Source organism: Oryzias latipes, chromosome 10, assembly GCF_053564925.1.
Source record: "Oryzias latipes strain Hd-rR chromosome 10, Olatipes_Hd-rR_3.1".
NCBI classification, from domain to species: domain Eukaryota; kingdom Metazoa; phylum Chordata; class Actinopteri; order Beloniformes; family Adrianichthyidae; genus Oryzias; species Oryzias latipes.
This window is the reverse complement of record NC_136246.1, coordinates 22,248,885-22,268,172: the sequence shown is the minus strand read 5'-3', so window position 1 is coordinate 22,268,172 and position 19,288 is coordinate 22,248,885.

The following is a 19,288-nucleotide window of genomic DNA, read 5'->3' as shown; positions in this document are numbered from 1 at the left end:
GTGAATGTGTCAACACAATTCAATGTGGCTTTGGGGTTTCTACATTTCCAAAGAAAAAAAGCGTGTCTGAGCACTTCTCTTTCTGATGTTTTTGCACTTTGATGTCTTGAGCGAGGCGTCAGAGGATCAGTTTGTCCTTGAACCTCAAAATGATGAAGCCTGCATGCTAAGCGGGACTCAAACTGGAGGTGCTGATGGATCACCGCATTCGATACGTTTGCAGGCAAATGCCACAATGTCTGTCTTTATTTCATTGGAACAAAAATCTGACATTTGCTTGCACTTGACCTATTCGGAGGCCTGCTTTTTCATGATAAGAGCCCAACTGACGGGCATTGAGTAATCTCAGGCTTTCACTCTGTAATGCGAGCGGAAACTAATGGAGAAGAATGACTTTTGGAAATCAAAAAGGCGTATTTCATCATCAAGAAATATTTTCCTTATTACACGATAAGGGTGGAACTAAATTATTATATTTTTTAAGGTTGATTTGTACCTACCAGCACATACTGCAATTTATTCCTCCCCAGTATCCAAAGTTTTTCTTCTAAAACTCATCTGCCGAAAATAGTTATTCTAGTTATCTTCCACTGAAGGGCAGCATTGCCAAGCCATAAATCAATAACAAAGCAATCGACTCTCTGGATGAACTTGAACTCAGAACGAAAAAATAGAATTACCAAGTTTCATTTTAAGGACAAAACTAAATTCAATTTCAATATCTTGCTTTTTTGGATGGCCTCATATGGCATTTCTGTGGACTACAGATCTGAAATTAAGCTTTCTTTTTTTCCTCTTTCCCTTTTCCCTCAGGGAAGTCATTGCTCTATTGTGTCATTTAAGAGAGAATCTGAATAGGGAAAGACATTCAAAGTAACCCTCATAGGGTCTGTGGCTAAGCCTAAGCACATTTGCCATGCTCCTCATTCAGCAGGAGGCACAATGACTTTGAGAAGCAGATAATTTGGGACTGCTGAAGTTGAGCCTGCACATTTCCTGAAATTTTGGCCAATTTGTTACTTCGGAGGTGTTTATTAGCATGTATAAATCCTGTTTGATAAACTGCCGCAGTGCGTTTAGTCTATTAAATTCCAATCAGCTTGTGTTTGTTTTGGGGAAGAAAAGGCACTCAGACAGAGCTGAACTGAAGGTCAGACTTGACATAATGCCACCATATCTGCTGCCTTGTTTCAAACAGCACAACTCCACACTGCAGCCTGTGACGAATGACGTCAGCTTTGTTGTGATTGGGTGAGTTTTGGCATTGAGAGGAGCAGGAATAATTCTTAAAACTTACCCCAGGCTTCAATGCAGCGCTCATAAATGGTGTGCCGCTCTATCCCCTCTGAGCTTATAACAAGATTTAAAGGCTTTCTGTGCCTGATGACAGAGTTCTTCAGGACAAATAGGCGCTCTTATCTTTTACCATGGAGACTCAAGTGGTGGGGCACTAGAAGATGATTGCTGCATGTTGTCAGCAAAAGATCAGCTGTTTTCAAAAGAGGAAAACAGCTCATAAAAAGGAAATATATTTTTTTTTAGTTATTGAGGAGCTGTCTTAAAAATAGCATGTTAAAACCACTCTAAATGTCCAGGATACATTTGTTAGCCATTCCAGCTAATTATTTCAAATATTTCCAGTATATTTCTGACCTTCCTGGGAAGCAGACTCAGGTTTTAGGGGCTAACCTAATAGCTGTGTTCTGGCATTTGATTTCCTACAATGAATGGGCTGTAACTTGGGCAGTGTGCCATTTCCTGAAAGGATCTATTTCTTCTTGTGAGCCTTCCTTCTTAGAATCATCATCCGGAAAAGAGTTTATGAAAAATAGTTTGTTTTAACTTCATGGGTTTAGTAAAACTACAACAAATCAGTAAAGTGAAGATCAAATTTAGCTGGTTCTTTATTATGTTAGTACTGTGATCATTATGAAAATCATGCAAGTGATCACTTCTGCCTTCGACTGGACAAACTCCAAACAGAAGCACCAGGGTCATAGTTGTTTGGGAAAATACAATTAGTTTCAAAAAAGTATATTTACTAGAAGTGTGCTCATTGTGCTATTAAAACAAAATGATACACCTTACATACATGCATTAAAGACTCACTCTAAAGAAAATTGTGTTTTTGGTGTTCTTGACATGTTCTGGTACCATTTTTCTCATGATTGAATATTTATACAGACCCAAAAGTTTCATTTGAATGGGAAGGTTTGTCCAAACTTTTGGTCTGCACTGTATATATAAAGAAAATTAAGCTTAAAATTGCATATCTTAACATTTCTTGTCAATCAGGAACAGGTACTTAAATGCAGTTGGGAAAAGCTTGTAGGTGTGACATAGGTAAGGGCTAATGGCAGACGATGTGTGCATTATCAGAAATTAAGGCACGACGTGGAAGCCTGAATCGTCAGACGCAAAGTGCGTTAATGCTGATAATGCACACTTCGAACGCCATTAACCCGCTCATACCACATTCACCTACAAAAGCAATAGAAATTCAACCAATTTTTATTACTCTATCCTTATTTTTTCTGTTTGGATCGCTTTTTTCACAAAAAGCAGACTTTTGATGATGCAGTGCGTTGACATGATAACGTGACAACGCACTGAGCCTCTGGATGAGCTCCTCGTTTTTTGTTTTTTTTTACTAAAGAAAGCAAAAAACAATTAGATAAGTATATGCTTTATGTTTTTACTAGTGTTTAGCAGCAGCTTTCAAATATGTTAAATATGAACATTTCATTTTATACTTTTTATAACATCTTAAGCAAATTCAATACAAAATAAATAAATATTTTTTTAGTCAAGAAGGAAAACAAAAAGGAAAACAGCCACAACAGAATGTTAGCTTGATTAAGAGACAGATAATAAAAAAAAGTACAGTTACAGAAGTTCTCTAAAGGACCTTGAGTGCAGCGGCAAAGGAAAGCAATATCTATGTTGATCATCACGATGGGTAAGCATCAATTCAGAGAGAAAGCTCACGTCTTACCGCTTGTTTTTGTTCAGACGATGAAGCAAAAGTTTGTTTTAAAGAAACCAGCACAGTGACATAGAACATGTATGCTATATGACCGGAACTTCTTTATTTAGGCGTATGGTTATCATTGTGGTACATCACATTTTAATGCATACCCAGTAGCCAATCATAATTGAGAATTCACCCAGACCATGGTATAAAAGATACAATGGCAAGCCATAAGCTCCCTGCTGTGCTTCATTCTGATCCATCCACTTGCAGAAAAATTGATCCATAAAACGTCTTTGTTTAGCTCGTCTGAGCTGGGAACACTTTTACGATAGATCAAAAGATGATCAGAATGGGACTTTAAAAACAGCTCTGATTTGTAACTGAATCCTCTATGGCTAATGATTGTCATCTTTTCTACAATCCAGATCTCTTTTTATATTTAAATTTTACCTGCATTAATCAAAATAAATGTAAAACAATGTGAGACAAACTTCTTCCAGGCTGGATTTTATTCTGATTGATTTGCTCTCTCATCTGTGATTAAGTTTCAACAAATTCCAATCTGGTCATGACTTAGAACAAAGGCTCTGCTGAACAGTGTAATATTTACGTTATTGTGATCATTATTGTTCTAATTTTGCTGCTTTCTTGTTATAATCAGCTGTTTCTTCTTCATATCGGAGCTTCCCTGACCACCAAAACTCACTGGGGATGAGTTTAATGAGGGTTTTCTGAGCCAGCTGAGAAGGTTAATAGATTTTTACCAGCTATTGTATATTTTAAAGCTCTGATGACTAAGCAAGAATGGTGGGAGTAAATCTCTGGGAATATACAACCCATCAGACATGTTCAGCACTGCAAGGACCACTCCCAAGGTTTCTGGGTAATCACAAATGACAAGCCAAGGAAAGGTCTGCCTAAAAGATGCCAGTTCCTAAAATGTGCTTATGTCCTATAAAACCAGAGTTAAAGCATCAAAACTGTCTGTGAGGCTTTCCTGCAACCTAAATCTTATGTACAGCTTGATATCCGAATGAAGCCCAAAAAAAAAAAATGTAACTATTGTTTGGCCATTGGCACTAATACACAGGAGGGCTAGTTACTGACTTGAAATTAAAGATTTAAGTAATTACAAAGGCATACCTTTGTGTACATGTCTCTACTGGCTGCAGGTTTATCACTTTAGAGCTGAAGGAAAATGGATACAGGTCTGCTCCTCTCACCTTTAAAATGACTATACCTTCAGAATTAAATAAAATTAAAAAAAATAAATAAATGTGCTTTATGTCACTGACACAGTAGAAGGTTGCATACATGTACAAACTTCTCTTTCCCCTGTTTTGGTCTCAGTTTCTTATTGTTCTGTCTGAAATTAAAAACCTTTGGTTTTGACGGAAACTGTTCTATGCACAATGTTAAAAAGAACTTGCTTTATTTTTATTTTAAAAAGGCAAAAGTCTGTTTTTGGAAAAAATAAAATAAAATAAAAAACGTTGACAGCAACAATAAAATAGGTTTAAATAGAGAAAACTCTATAGAGATTAATCTGATGATCCTGTGTGTCACAATAAAATATGCCATACGTTTGCACATCTGTTGACCAAAAAGTAGAAAATGTCAGGAATAAAACCTTTTGTTTTTATATTGCCTAGGAAAAAGTAAATAAGATATGCAGACTTTTATGAATGTTATGTCACTGAAAACTGTACAAGTCTTTCAAATTCTGCCATGCTTAGACTTGTAAGTGACTTCCTGTTTCATCACCACCATCTAAATTCCAGTGTTGGTTTACTAAAGAAATTCAGACTATATCCTATTAAGGATAAAAAAAACACAATTCAGAGTGTTTAAATTTGATACACCAACAATATTTCAGTTATAGATCAGAATAATTTGCTTAATGGCTGCATTTTCATTTGTTGTTAGATACAGCACTTAAGGTTGGTGGTAAAGAGATTCTTAGGCTACATTTAAAAGACTATGCCAATAATACAAATAACAACAATTAGAAATAATTTTTTTTTTAGTTTCAGCTTGTAATGATCAATTTTGGAAACAGCAAACTCATTCTTGAAGGGTTTCTGAAAAAGAACTTGTGGCATTTTGTGTATTTACACTCAAATGTGGAAGAATAAATTATAAAATAACAAGTCTGTCTTTTCTAAGTGAAGTTAAAGCTTTAAACATGAGAAATGGCTTGTATGCTATAAGCTCAGTCATATTTTCTTGAGGCCTTGTGGTTGCGTTGACTCATTTTGATGTTCTTGTGTTTATTTCCAAAACCTCTTGCTCCATTTGGTTTAAGTTGTCCTGGTTTTTGGTTCCGTTTTCTTGTTTATTGTAGTTTGAAATCTGCTACCTTCAGCCTTATTCAGTAACCTTTAATTCCATGACCTTTTTCATTCAGCTTACATCTTTTGTTTGTCATTGTTAATCACTTCTCCGGCCTAAACATAAATATACAGATTTCCTTTTGTCAGTTGCCAAATGCCTGCTGCTGTAACATCAGTTTATTTTTACTTTACTTCTCCTCTCCTGTGTTTTTGCTTAAATGCATGTAATATTTAGAGGGAAAGGGAAATTTACAGTCTAGTCTGAAGAAGCGGGGACAGAATAAGCATCTCCAGGTCTAAAATAATGGTCCTTTGTCAGAAAAGAGTAGACTGCAGTGAAAAATCTTTCTGACTCAAATGAGTTCTGGTTTTGGAGAGAGGTGGTGAAACACCTAACTATTTAAAAACAACATTTGGCATTTTGATTTCTTTATACTTGTGTTTTATTGACCAAAGCAAATGTCTGACAGCTTTACGAGTTTCCTCACAACCTTATTATAATGTAATACCAAAAACTGTAATTTAGCTGACACATTGCTTACCTAAATCCAACCTAAAAGGGCCTTAGGAATAGCCTTAAGGAAATCAATAAGAAACAAACATTTAACCAAGAGGACAAAAAGACTAAACTGAAAGCTCTCTATCTGTGCAATGTCACGGCAAAGCAGCTTGTCGACTTTAATTTCCATCACTGGCAAGCATTGCTCAAAGTATTGCTCCTTTTTAAAAATACGGATGTTAGATCACACAATGCAATGACATTTTATTCATTAACTTTTATACCATTAGGTTAGTATTCTACTGTATTTCTAACACATTTTTAAATGGGAAAAAGTGACTTACATTTGTGGCACAAAATACAATACAAAATAAACTGTAAAGTTTTACGGTGGTTGAGAAAACATAATGGTGTGGACCTTTTCCACTATCACACAATAATGGTAGCACTTAAAGAACGATCAGCTAAAGTGTTTTAGGAATTGAAGTACACGCAAATGTGAACAAAACAAATGCAAATAAATTCACAAGTTGTGACAATAATGTTAGTGATTTCAAAAGGTCCACCGTTTTTTAATGCTAAAGTACCATAAGCTTGAAAAATGGAGATGATTTTACAGGAAGGTGCACAGACTTGAAATAGCAAATTGTTTGTTTTTCGTAATGTGGTCCTTTTGCTTTAGAAAATGTTGATTTAAAAATCTTAATTTTTAATGCTAAATATGCATTGCATTTCTCACAGAACACAGGAAAACGAATCAGGATTTAATAAAATATAAAAAAAGGGCCAAAACATTTATTGTAAGTAATGACATTGTAGGAATTTTTCTTTTTGGTGGTTTATTTGCCAATGTTACTAAAAGCTGGATGTCTACAATTTTGTTCTCAGGACTCCAAAAACCACATAGCTGTAGTGTTTGATACAGAATTGCAATTCTTCTTTTATTATAGTGCACACTGGATATGCAACAAGGCTGGTTCCAATATAGAAATGAAATTTGAGTCAGATCTTCGCGTGTATACACCATTATACACACCAGGACAATAATATACAGCCTCTCTGATCCCTGTATGTTCTCCATGCTGCTGGTTTTTAAGGCTCATGTCAGGCTGCCACCTTTAATAAACAGTCTCTGTCTTTATCAAAACCTCTATGGCATACCAACGGCATGACTAAGAGGCACACCTGAGGTGATCCCAGAGGTAATCTCCCCTCCAGCCTCTCTTTCTGGGCTGCCCACCCTCTGTTTATTTCTCCTTGTCTTATATGTTTTACTTGCTTACATTTCCTCTCTGTTTAGAATGAGCACATCATTTGTAGGCCACAGTGTTGTACCCTTGATTTAACTTCACTTGCCTTCTTTATGGAACCCAGACATGGTAATATACAAAGATCACACAGCATGTTGAAGATTTCATTTCTTACCCTGTGACTTCAGTCCATTCTGTACACCACCGACCATACTGTTTGCCACGCAGTCTCTCACACACACAAACATGCATGCTGCATTTGGTTGTTTAATCTCACAATCATTCTCAGCTTGGATCCCTGCCTCAGCTCACAGTTTTTACTGTGATGAAAAAACGCCCATTTCCTCAGGTCATTTTTTTCCCCTCTTGGGGCCACTTTACCTCAATTTTTTAAGATAAATGACTCGCATATTCCCATTTGGCTGCAGTTAAACAATTCCACCCGACACCTTGCTTCAAAAAACCAAATGACCAAGTTCAAAAGATACGCTCAATAGGTGTGAAAAACCAGCCACCAGAGAAATTGCTGCTGTGCTGGCTTGAGAAAACAACTGACATGGAAGTTGGAAGATTATTTTTCAACTACATGTATATATTTGATTTGTCCTGAGAAGTCAGATAAGTGGAAAAACTAGGATCTGGGCCATCAACCAGCACACTCCACGTCCGGTCATTTATCCTGCTGAGATTGCAACCCAAAGTAAAGAGACAGAGGCTATTGATTCCGAGTCAAGAAATCTCCTAATGACTCATGAAGGGTTCCATCCCAACTCCAGCACCCTGAGGCTTCACTAAGTGAAAGAAAGAAGGAAGAGGTCTAATAAATGTCAGACCCGCCATGCAGGATACAGTAACAAAAATCAAAACACCATGGGACACCATAAAGTGGCTGGAGAAGTGTTGAGAAACATCTTTCCTGTGGGACTCTGAAACAAACTAATGATAGCCAAGTAACCAGAAAAAAGTAGTGGTAGACATACAGAATATAGGTTGTAAGGATACATAAGAAAGACCAGACTAATGGGAAAATAAAAGCAACACACTAAAACAATTACACAAAGAGTCGAAAGATGTTGAAACAATGTTAAAGGCAGACCTGATCCTCAGACCTTCAAGTCTGTAGCAAAATTTGTGGCACCTATTTGAGATCTTTGTTCATTTTCACCTAAATGGTACTTTTCTGCACACTTTAGTTGAGTTGTTGTAGCATGACACGTTTTCAATATTTTAGTTTGCGCTTTAAACATAATATAACCATCTCAAATGGTTTCCTGTTTAAATTACGACAGATTTGAACAGACATTTAACTAGCAGACTATCAAATGAATGCTTTTAGCCTCTCATTTTATAAACTTTGTCATATGTTGTACAAAACCTTTAAGAATAAAGCCCGCTATTCATTACACATGAAAGGATTGACTGACTGACCTAAACAATGTGAAGAAGCAGATTGGTATGAGAAGATACTGTCGAACAAGGCCAACTTAAGGTACAAGGAGCCAGACTGATGATAAATGCTTTTTAATAAAGTGAGGTAAATGATTTCCATTCAGATTTAACTCCTTTATGGTTCCAACCATACACGCATATTTTATGTCATCTAATAGTTAAATGAGTTTCGGTTTTCCAATTGAATTCTTTAGTTCAAATACTTTCATTTAAATTTTATCAGCTAAAATTAAAGTTGAGTTCAGTCTATTTTCAAAGGCAAAGGTGATTCCATGATGAGATAAATGTCCAAAATAAGATTTACAATAATGACCTTGTCATGAAATTAAGTTTATTTAAAAGGGGCAGATTTAAAACCATACAAGAAAAATGTCAAACCAAGTCAAAAAATAAAACACTATATTCTTAATTGCAGGCAAGAACATCCCAATAAGACAAAGTTGTCACCACAATGGTATTTATACTGAAATGAAAGGACAGTTGAAGGGATAGAAATTCTTTGTTCAGGTTCTGATAAAAACTTCCAGTGTGCACAATATTTGAGTTTTTTTTGTTTTGTTTAGCTGAAAGGTTGGTGATTGAGACAGAAGATGAAAAAAAAATTAGTAGAGGTGGTGAGTCTGAAAGACCTCCAATTGCTTAAAACAAATCAAATGTTATTTCTCATCTCTGTGACCCCTATTCACCCTGCCTCTTGGTTTGGCATGGACACGACTCTTTAAAAGCTGTTAGGAGCTGACTTTGACTGAATTTCACCAGTTGTCATGGCCATGAAATAAAAGCAGTATTAGATCGGTGAAACATATCTGCAGAAATGTGCAGATATTTGTTACTTCCTCAAAGCTTTTATCCAACTATTCGCTGAAGATATTATGCACCCCTAAGCAATCAGAAGCCGAGGACATGTGGCCATATCCACTGCCCAGAAGGGGTAAGAAGACAGGAACACAACACTGGAACATCTGTTATAAGACAAAAGAGATAAGTTAAGAACAGTGACAATGTCATTTAGGATCAGAAATGGTTTGAAGAGGAGAGAGTGGTGTATGGAAAAGAAATACCCTGGAGGTCCTAGAATGACTCCCAGCAGTCTCAGTCTATAGTCCCTAAATGGCTTACAGTCATTTAGAACAACCTTAACCAGAAGCTTCATCAAAAAGAAAAGTTCTAAGGCTAGCTTTTAAAATCGAGACAGTGTCTGCCTCCTGACTGAAAGGAGTTGGTTACACAAGAGAGAATCTTAATATCTCAAGGCTATCAGGCTAAAAGCCTACCCAGCTAAGAGCCCTAAAAGCATTTATATATCGGTAATATAATGTTGAATTTTATTTTGTTACATTACAATGATCAAACCTGTACCTTTCCAGGTTCATAGCTTTCTCTTTTGGTTTGAAAATTGCTTCCCTTGGTACATTGTGCTACTATTTCTACACTGCAGTGACATCCATTCTGTTGAAGCATATATTTTCTGGAGGATTATCACGATACTTAGGGGAATACATAAATTAAAGGATTTGGTTTGACACAAATAAGTTATCACTGAATCTGGACAAAACTAAAATAATGTTTTTTGCAACAATATCAAGAGCAAATTAAGATTAAAAATAGCAGGAATGATATAAGAAACAGTGAATCATTTCAAATTCCTGGGGGGGGCCAAAGTGAAACGCATTCACCAAAGTGCTCGCCCCATACTGTATAATTCTCTTGCGTTACCATACTTATCCTGTTGTTTAGAAATGTGGGGAAGTACGTCCAAAACCTCTTTAAAGACGTGCATTTTACAAAAAAAGAGCAGCAAGAATTATTCACAATGCAAGTTATCTAAATCACACTGAGTTATTTCTATAATCAAAGATTCTAAAGCTTTTTGATCTAATAGAACACAGAATTCTACAACTGCATTACAAAGCAAGATAATTTACTACCAGTACATTTACAGTCAATGTTCTATGACAGATTGGGTGGTTATAGTTTGAGGAAATAAAACAATTTTAGAGTACCCAAGGCACGCACAACTAAAAAGAGCCGTTGTGTAACAATACATGGAGTTAAGTACCGGTAATGGAGCATTCTAAATGATGTGCTACGATTGAGCAACAGTATAAACCACTTTAAGCAAAAACACAAGATAATAGTTTTCAGTAAATATAGTTAGGAAGAAGAATGATACATCTAATTTAGTTATACAGGTTGTTGTTTATGTAGCTGCTAGTTTATATGAACGAGTTACTGTGTTGTGTGCATTGTTTATTATTGGTGAGGATGACAGGGGTTGGGTTTTGAGGTCCCAGTGGAAAGAATTATGGACAGGGAAAGTATAAAAATGGTAAATCTGGAATGTATGTAAACATGTATGTGTTTGTGTGTCGATCTTTGTGTGTGTAGGATTATGGGAGCAAATGTTGATGACAGTTATAAATATGTTATACCAGACTATACTGTATAAACTTAAGGTATATTGTTAGGATTCAAAAAGTTTAAACTTTTTCCTACTCCGTTTCAAACTATATATCAATGTCATTTATTTTAATTTGTAATCTATATAAAATTTTCCTTTTCTGTTTTATTTTTGTTGTTTTCTATGTATTGTTTGATATAAATTTACAAACTAAAAATACTCTAAACAAATACATAAAAATTAATAGAACTACAGGTAAACAAACACAACCTATATAAAAAATACAAAGTTTTTCTGTAAATGCAATTTTTTTAAACAATTTTACAATTTAAGGAGAAAAACTGTAGCTTAAAGAATTACAAACAACTAAATGTTTAAATATTACATTTTTTTCGATAATTGGGCTGTTGATCAAATGTTATTTATAAGGGCTTTATTAAGACTCACAAAGGAAAAAATTCAACATTGGGTGTTTTAGTTTGTAGCTCTCTCTGTGACATGTAACTCGATTGGTTAACAGTTAAGCTACAGTACCTGGAGCTGAACTTATTTATGAAAAAGACTGTGCTTTAGTTAACGGCTTCTTCTCCAGTGTTCTATCCTGGAACGAATTAATGAAAGCAGAGGGTCACTGAGGCCCATATATATACAAAACATGACAATAAAGGTTTGCCACATACTCATAGAACCTGTTGGTGAAATGGGTAACTATTCAATTACAAACAAGTGACAAAGTACATATGAACATCAGGGCAGCAGGTTCTCTCTAATGTCCAGCATCCCTGCTGGACATCTGGCTGTTGCAAGAGCAAGCCTGCAGCTCTGCATGGCTGATGCACAACATTTGAAATAATTTACTTGAACAGCATCCAAGTAATTTTAAAAGTTGAATTAATTCAATTGAAATTGAAAGAAGATCTAAAAACATTTGTTTTAAATATTTCAGTCTGACCTTGAAGAGCACCTCTAAGCTTCGTCTGTCACTTTGTGTTGAGACTTTTCTGCTGAGAGCATTAGCTCCTCCAGTCCTTCATCCCCTTTCCTATCTCATTATCTCTCCAAATATCATGACTTATTCAGAGGCCTTTAAAAGGCAGAGCATACCCTGACGCAGCAATATGCACCAAGAGTCTCTCAGTTCATTAAAAAACCTCATCAAACACGCACGCACACACACACGCACACACACACACACACAAACACAGACACACACACACACACACACCCACACACACACACACACACACACACATAAAGCCAAATTCTCCAAGCTTCACCCTAAGTTGCTAATAAGGTTCCATTTACTTTCAGATGGTGTCTCAGGCTGAATCATGTAGATCTGAGAAGCCTTTTTAAGAAAACACCACTAACGTGACGTCATGCTTCAGCAAAAACATTTGACTCGTGATTCTGAACAAAGTATGGTTTTAACAAGCCTGCGAACACCCTGTGAAGTTTGCTCTGTCACAAGCATAAATGTTGCTGTTAAAACTTATACATTATGCTGTCAACTGTCACATACCCTGATAATTTTCCTTCCTGGTATTTAGCCTGGCAATTACCCACACCTGGTTGCCATGTTGGTTGCATGTTTTTGATGAAAATCATTTGCCAGGGAGGAATGCATTTCACTAGTGTCTCAGTCAAATAGCTTTGGGCTTTATTAGAAACCATACGCCTGTCTGACAACACTCTCCCGATGTTGTGTTAAATCCCATATGCAGCTGTGTGTTATTCAGAGCGTCTTAAGATTTGTGTGTGTGTGTGTGTGTGTGCGTGCGTGCGTGCTTTTGGGTAAACGGCCCTCTTCAGCTTTATTACCTGGCCATGAATCATGAGCCTTCATTACAGCCAGCTCATTGTGCTCTGAAGGTTAAGCAAACCAATTAGAGTTCCTCGCACGCCGTTGGGGTTCTCAGCAACAACTACAAACCCATGCCTTGCATTTTAAACAGGCCGATGAGAGCTGGGATTAAAGGAAGAAGGAAAGTATAAAGAATGGAGGAGGGTGGAAAAAGTTGATTGTTGGATGTACAAGAGAAGGAAACAAAATATAAGGCAGACGGCAAAATGCGAGGGGCGAAAACAGACTGCGAGTGAGAGGGAGGACGAAAGGCGCCCTATTAAAAGAAATGACACCGTCATAGTTCACTGAGTGCCTGCACTGGCAGCAGTACCCCTGTGCTTAATGCTCTCTGGCTGTCAGCGCCACAGTCAGCGGCACTGCTTGGCTGCTCCCAAGGGAAGTTGTGTTGCTCAATGCTCTCAATGAACTCTGCTGCCTATTGGAATAGATAGCGTGGAAACAGTTAACCAACCAAAAGTCAGGTCCGATAGAATCCAAACATGTGCAGTGTAATATAAACATGAACCGTAATTTTTGCAAGTTTCTAAGCTGATTCCATCAGAGGCTTAGCTACGTCAAAAATCAGATTTGTTTTTATTGGGTAACTGGGAATATACAAGCAAATCTGCACTGTGGAGAATCTGGCAACATTTAAGTGGAACAGTGTGTGAGTCTCTCTTTTTGTCTATGGTTTTTATTCACCCAAAAGAACAGTCACAGCAGGGTTTAATGAAGCTTTGGTGTATAAAACTTCCTTTGAAATTTGCCCTTTTCCAGAAAGACACTAAAGTCAGGAAGCTGTTGAATTGTTAAATCAAAAAAGTCGTAGCATTTTTTTTTGTCTTAGCAAAAAATAATGATCAGTGACTTCTTTTTTGTCATATAAAGAGCTTTTGTAGCCATGGGTAAAATAAGTTTTCTGCTCACCTAAAGACGAAGAAAGTGGGGACAAAGAAATGAGAGAGAGAGAGGTTGATGCAGGTGCACTTAGTTGCCATATTAGCATTTCATAGGGAAAGCAGAGGAAAAATTAATGTTAACTTTCATTTTCTACCCCTCTTTCTTCCACAATTCCAGAACCAGAGCTAAAAAAGAAGGACTTTCAAGCTTTAATGTATCATGTGTATTATCTTAAGTGTGCAAAGAGATTCCCAAACTGACAAACAGCTTTCAGGAGAAATTTCCTCAATGGAAGCTGATAACACCTCAAGGGTTTGTGTAACATCTACTGTAAATACTGGCAAACTCAAACAGGTTCAATTTAAAAGTATTCACTTTTATTTTTCAAAGTCACTTTTTCTACTCTCCTCTTTTCTTCCTCCCTTGAACTCTTTCTAGACACCTTATGTTGCCCACCTGCTTGGGAAATCTTTGTTAGAATGCTCTTTTTAATCAAAGTGAGTGGCATTGATAAACTTGTTTATATATTTTTTTGTCAAAGACATTTTCAGCAACTCTATTCTTTCCTTTCAGCTTCAGTTAAACTGCAGGCTGAGATGGGAGTCATATTTACCTGAGTCAGCAAGTTTATTATGGTTTATATTGCTCTGGAAGCACCAGGTTCAATATAATTTCTTTGTAATGTCTCATCTCTTGGGGTAGTTTGTATAGGATGAGGTAAAACTATTAAAGTTTTTTTTTCTGCTATTGTGTGCCTTTTGTGCATTATTCATATACTGGGTCATTTTGGGTAAATTACTTTGGGGCATCCCTGTTCTCATATTGAGCCTGCACATTGTGTACATTCCTTTATGTTTTTGTTCTGTGTCTAGAACAGCACGAAGATGTGTTGCAGTTGTGAGGTTTTGAATTTGATGACGCTGTAAATCTGTTATTTTTCTTTTTTTCTCCACCCGTTCTCCCACCGCAGTAAACCTATTCTATAGGCCATTAGAAAAGTTATTTGATGGACTGGAATTTCAAATCATTTTTTTCTTTTATTTCGCACGTTTCAAAGAAGCTGCAACTCTTATATTTTTTTTTAACCTTCTAAAATCTGAGCTTTCGCTCCAGCGTTGACGTTCTTGGAATTACCATAACTCTTCAACTGTTCACACATTTTACATAATTCCAGCAGATTCTGAAGCTGAGAACAGCAACTTTGCACTGATATCACACACTCTACAGTAGTAATTATGCAATTAACTTTAATCAGCTGGTTCTGATGCGGCAAAAAACAACTGCAAAGCTGCTTTTTTGCACCTCGCAGTCGGTTAAAATTGCGTTAATTGCGTAAACAGTCAGAGTTACAGTAGTTCAAATAGCATCTGCTATTTGCTTTCTCCAGCAACAGCTGAGCGTTAAATAAATAAACCTTGTTAAAAGCAATTGTAAATTATTGTCTTTTTACTTTTAACCCTTTAACATTGGAGATGTCACCAGAGACACCTAAATAACACTACCTTCTCTCGATCAACATGAATCAGCTGTGTTATTCATGGAGAAAAACGGCTTTTTGTATCGATGTTGCGCAGATATGCCACACATTAGTAACATGTTGACTAACGACACAAAACCACTTTTCTCCATGACGGACTCAGCTGATTTATGTTGATTACATAAACACTGCACTGATGTAAAGTGTTGCATATCAGTGCAAAGCTGCTTTTTTTTCCACTTCAGTATCTGCAGGAATCATGTTAACTGCGTAAAGTTGCTGTAGTTGAAAACATTTCAACACTGGAGCTAAAGTTCTGGTGTTAAAACTATGTAATTGTTAGCTGGTTACAGGCAATGCCTGTAAGTAGACGACTGAGCTAAGATATTTTTCTGATTGAATAAGATTCCCAGATTTTACATTGACAACTGTATAATTGATGTAATTTCTGCAAAAACGCCCTCCATAATCTTACTCAACAAAGCATAACTTTGATGGGATAACAAAAAATAAAAAAAATAAAAAAAAAAATCAGGAATTCCTATCAGTTTTTCCCCACACTAAAATTATGCGAGCAGATCACAGTCTGTCAGTTTGACCCAGTTTCTCTCATCAGAAAATGCTGAACATGCAAAAATGTGACGATGAGCCTTTTAAATCGCAGGACATTGTATATCCCCGAGGCACATGGCTGGAATAGAAACTTCTCAACCTAGAAAACCTGCCCAAGAAGGAGTGTTTCAACTCTCTTTGGTACATTCATGTTATTCTCATCCACCTGTCTTCTTTTTTGGTTATCCCTATCTTTCCTTCGTGGTTCCTGCTGGGGAGGCTTTTGTCTCACAGAAATGCCCTGTGGCACTTCAGACAGTCGAATAATGAAGAAAGTATCATTTAGAAAGAAAGGGGTGTAAGCATCTGTCTCTACAGCTAAAAGGGCTGAAGAAAAGTGTCTACGGATCCCTTTCAAGTCACAACCTCCACTGTCCTTCTCCCTTGACGTTTAGGATAGCATCTAATCAACATATCACATTTTTTAACAGAAACTTTTACTTAAAAAAGTGCGATATGTCAGTTTTGACATCCCACAGTGTGTAAACTTGCCTTGAAGCTGTCATGTCTCGTCAAGCTTCCTGTTGTCTCATGTGGGGTTTCCTGTTTTGTTTTGAAAGTCTAACCTACCTCTCGTTCCAGACCTTCCCCTTCCTGCTGTGTCTGCTCCCCACACCTGAGTCTGCCTCATCATCCCTGATCATTCCCACCTGTGCTTCCCCTCCTCGTGTATTTATAGCCTGTGTTTCCCTTTGTCCGGTGCCTGTTTGCCTGTTTGTCATGTGCTTTCACCTGCCAAAGCAAGTTCCTCTCTTGTATCAAGAAATTAAAACCTTAAGCTCTGCATCTGAGTCCAGTCCTGTGTTCTGCCTTGTCAGAAGCGATTTACACCTGCATTAGAGTTTGGAGTGTAATATTTACAGATTACTTTAGTTCATAAATACTACTAATAATAATCATTTTTTTGTGTAAATTATTGTAGAGGCAAAATACAATGGGAGTGGTAGCACAAACAATAACAAGCAAAAAAGTATCAGCCAAACAATGAGATTGCTAAATTGCTAAATTTGAAACCAATAACACACAAGATTTAACTGAAAGTGTGGGTGGTGATAGACTTTTAGAGAGCATTTTGGGGTACAATTACAAACTTATGTAAAGAACCTTTGACATTAATTAAACTCTGTTTTTGTTTGCATGATTCCAAGAAACTGTATATTTTTTCCTCAAAATAAGAATTAATACATTAAAAACACTTTTGGATTTTCAAAATGAAGCTGCATTTTTGTGCTCATCTTCTAAATATTTAATCCCCTTTATCACTTCTGTTTCAATAACTTTTTTTTCATATTTGTATAGCCCAAAATCACAACAACAGTCGTCTCGATGGGCTTCGAAGTAAAACATGAACTCAAAAGGATCACGAATACAAAGAGTTCAATAGGAAAATACTAAAATGAACTAACAAACTGACTATGCTATACTGGCATCCCTGCCCTTAGACCCCCCCTTCACGGTAAGGAAAAACTCCCAAAAAAAACGGATTCCGGAAAAAACGAAGAAACCTCATGGGTGCCCACATGAAGGAGGGATCCTCCCCCAGGACGGACAGGCGATTTACCAGAACTCTTAGAGAAGATTTAACTTATCTAAATCTACAACTACATATATAAAAGTCCAGCAGACGAGCTTCATCCAGCCGTGGTTGGGGGGTCAGTCAAAGGCGCGAGTCGAGCCGGAGACAGGAACCACAGCCAGGTGTAGGAGCACACTCTACCACTGGAGACCTGTTGTGCTTCATGATGATTGACAGAAAAATAGCACAAACTAATTAAACATATTTTATATATGAAGATTATTTTGTGCTTTTATTATATTTACTGTAAGTTTTGAGTGTTTATTACATGTCAGTTTAGTTTGATATGACAAAACAAGACATATTATTTTCAGATTTTTTTTGTACTAAAGCAAAATATGAGAACTAAAAGATGTGTGCAAAACATATTTAAAGTCTCCGCTCAAAGTTATTTTCTTATTTTATTTATGGGTAGCTCGGTTGGCAAGGTGAAAGGCTACCACGCAGGAATCCAGGGTGCGATTCCCAGAGGGGAATCAACAATGGTACCATATCAATGGTGAGCAATTAACATCACCCAGTGAGGGCCTTAACCTGCATGAATGTGCGTGAATGATCCCGATGATGGTTAGAGGGACCGTAGGCGCGAACTGGACGCCTCTACCATCACCAAGTATGAATGAGGAGTATCTGGAAAAGTGCAGATAAATTGAATCCAATAGTTTTATTATATTATTACATAAATAGAAAAAAAAGATCCACACAATTGATTGTACAGAAATATACAGGAATCCCATCAGCCTCAATATACTGCATGTGTTTGAAGGGAATTATACTTGTGGTATGTTTTGGTTCCATAGAAACTCACTTAAACACACTTAAAACAGGATTCAAAATAATTGAAACGTACAGTATAAATGTTTTGTCATTTTGATATCAATTATCTCAAAAATATGTGTTTGTAAATATATTTCTTATGTTAAAGACAGCATCCAAACACACAGATTCAGCTTCCTAAGGCCATAGCTGTATGTCCCACAGTCTGCTGTTTTTTTCTTCTCCTTTTCCTCTCTCTCCCTTATCTTCTGCCTTTCACTGCAGATGGTTCAACAAACAAACAGCAACCATTTGATTTGTGCTTTATAGAAGCAAGCCAATTACCAAAAACATATTCTTTCACCCATTTCTCTGAGTGACGTAAATGAAAGTGTTTCGGAGCCCGGCTCTGCTCACATCATACCAATGCCTGTCTTGGGGTCCAATTTACGAGTGGGTGTGCCGATGGAAACGTTAGACTTCCTTGCCGCAGTAGGAGGGTGGTTTCATAATTAATTTAGGCTTGTTTTGTCAGTGCAGGAAGCCACAAAAAAGCTCATTACAATCAGCTGGGTTTTGTCACAGTCTCGTCACCCCCTATCTCCCATAGAGAAGCAGTGCGATTCAGCTTTTCTGAATATGCATTGATGATGATTGCATGATTTATGCATGAGCCCAATGGTACCTTAAGATAATCCCGCAGAAGTCCTTTAAACTCTGTGTTCATGTCATGTTTTATTTTTGGCAGTCAGCTACTTGAAGATCTGTCTCAAATTTGTGGGAACACAACTGAATAAGTGGAAGTGTTAGATAACAGTGGCTTGTTTGCTTTAATATTTACCAAGTGCTTGTAAAACATTATTAGGAAACATGTAAGCTGTCATGTTTCCTGGCAGAATACATTCGGTATTCAGTTTGTTGCATGACTCTGTTTAGCTTTTGGCTTTCACACTGATTATTACCTGCAATTAGGCTGTCATAATGATATAATTGGCTCAGAAAATTGACTTGCCAGCTGTAGACGGGAATCTTGATGGTGAGTGATGGTAACATGGGAGTCCCAAGCGTTTATGTGTGCAGTGGCCTTTCAGTGAGCTGAGCTCATGTGCATGCTGACCTCTTGATAAACACAGACAAGACCTCCCAGATGCTGAGTGCGGCTGTTGCAACAAGCCCAAGGGTTTTCCTGTTAGCTCTGATAGATGATGATGCCCG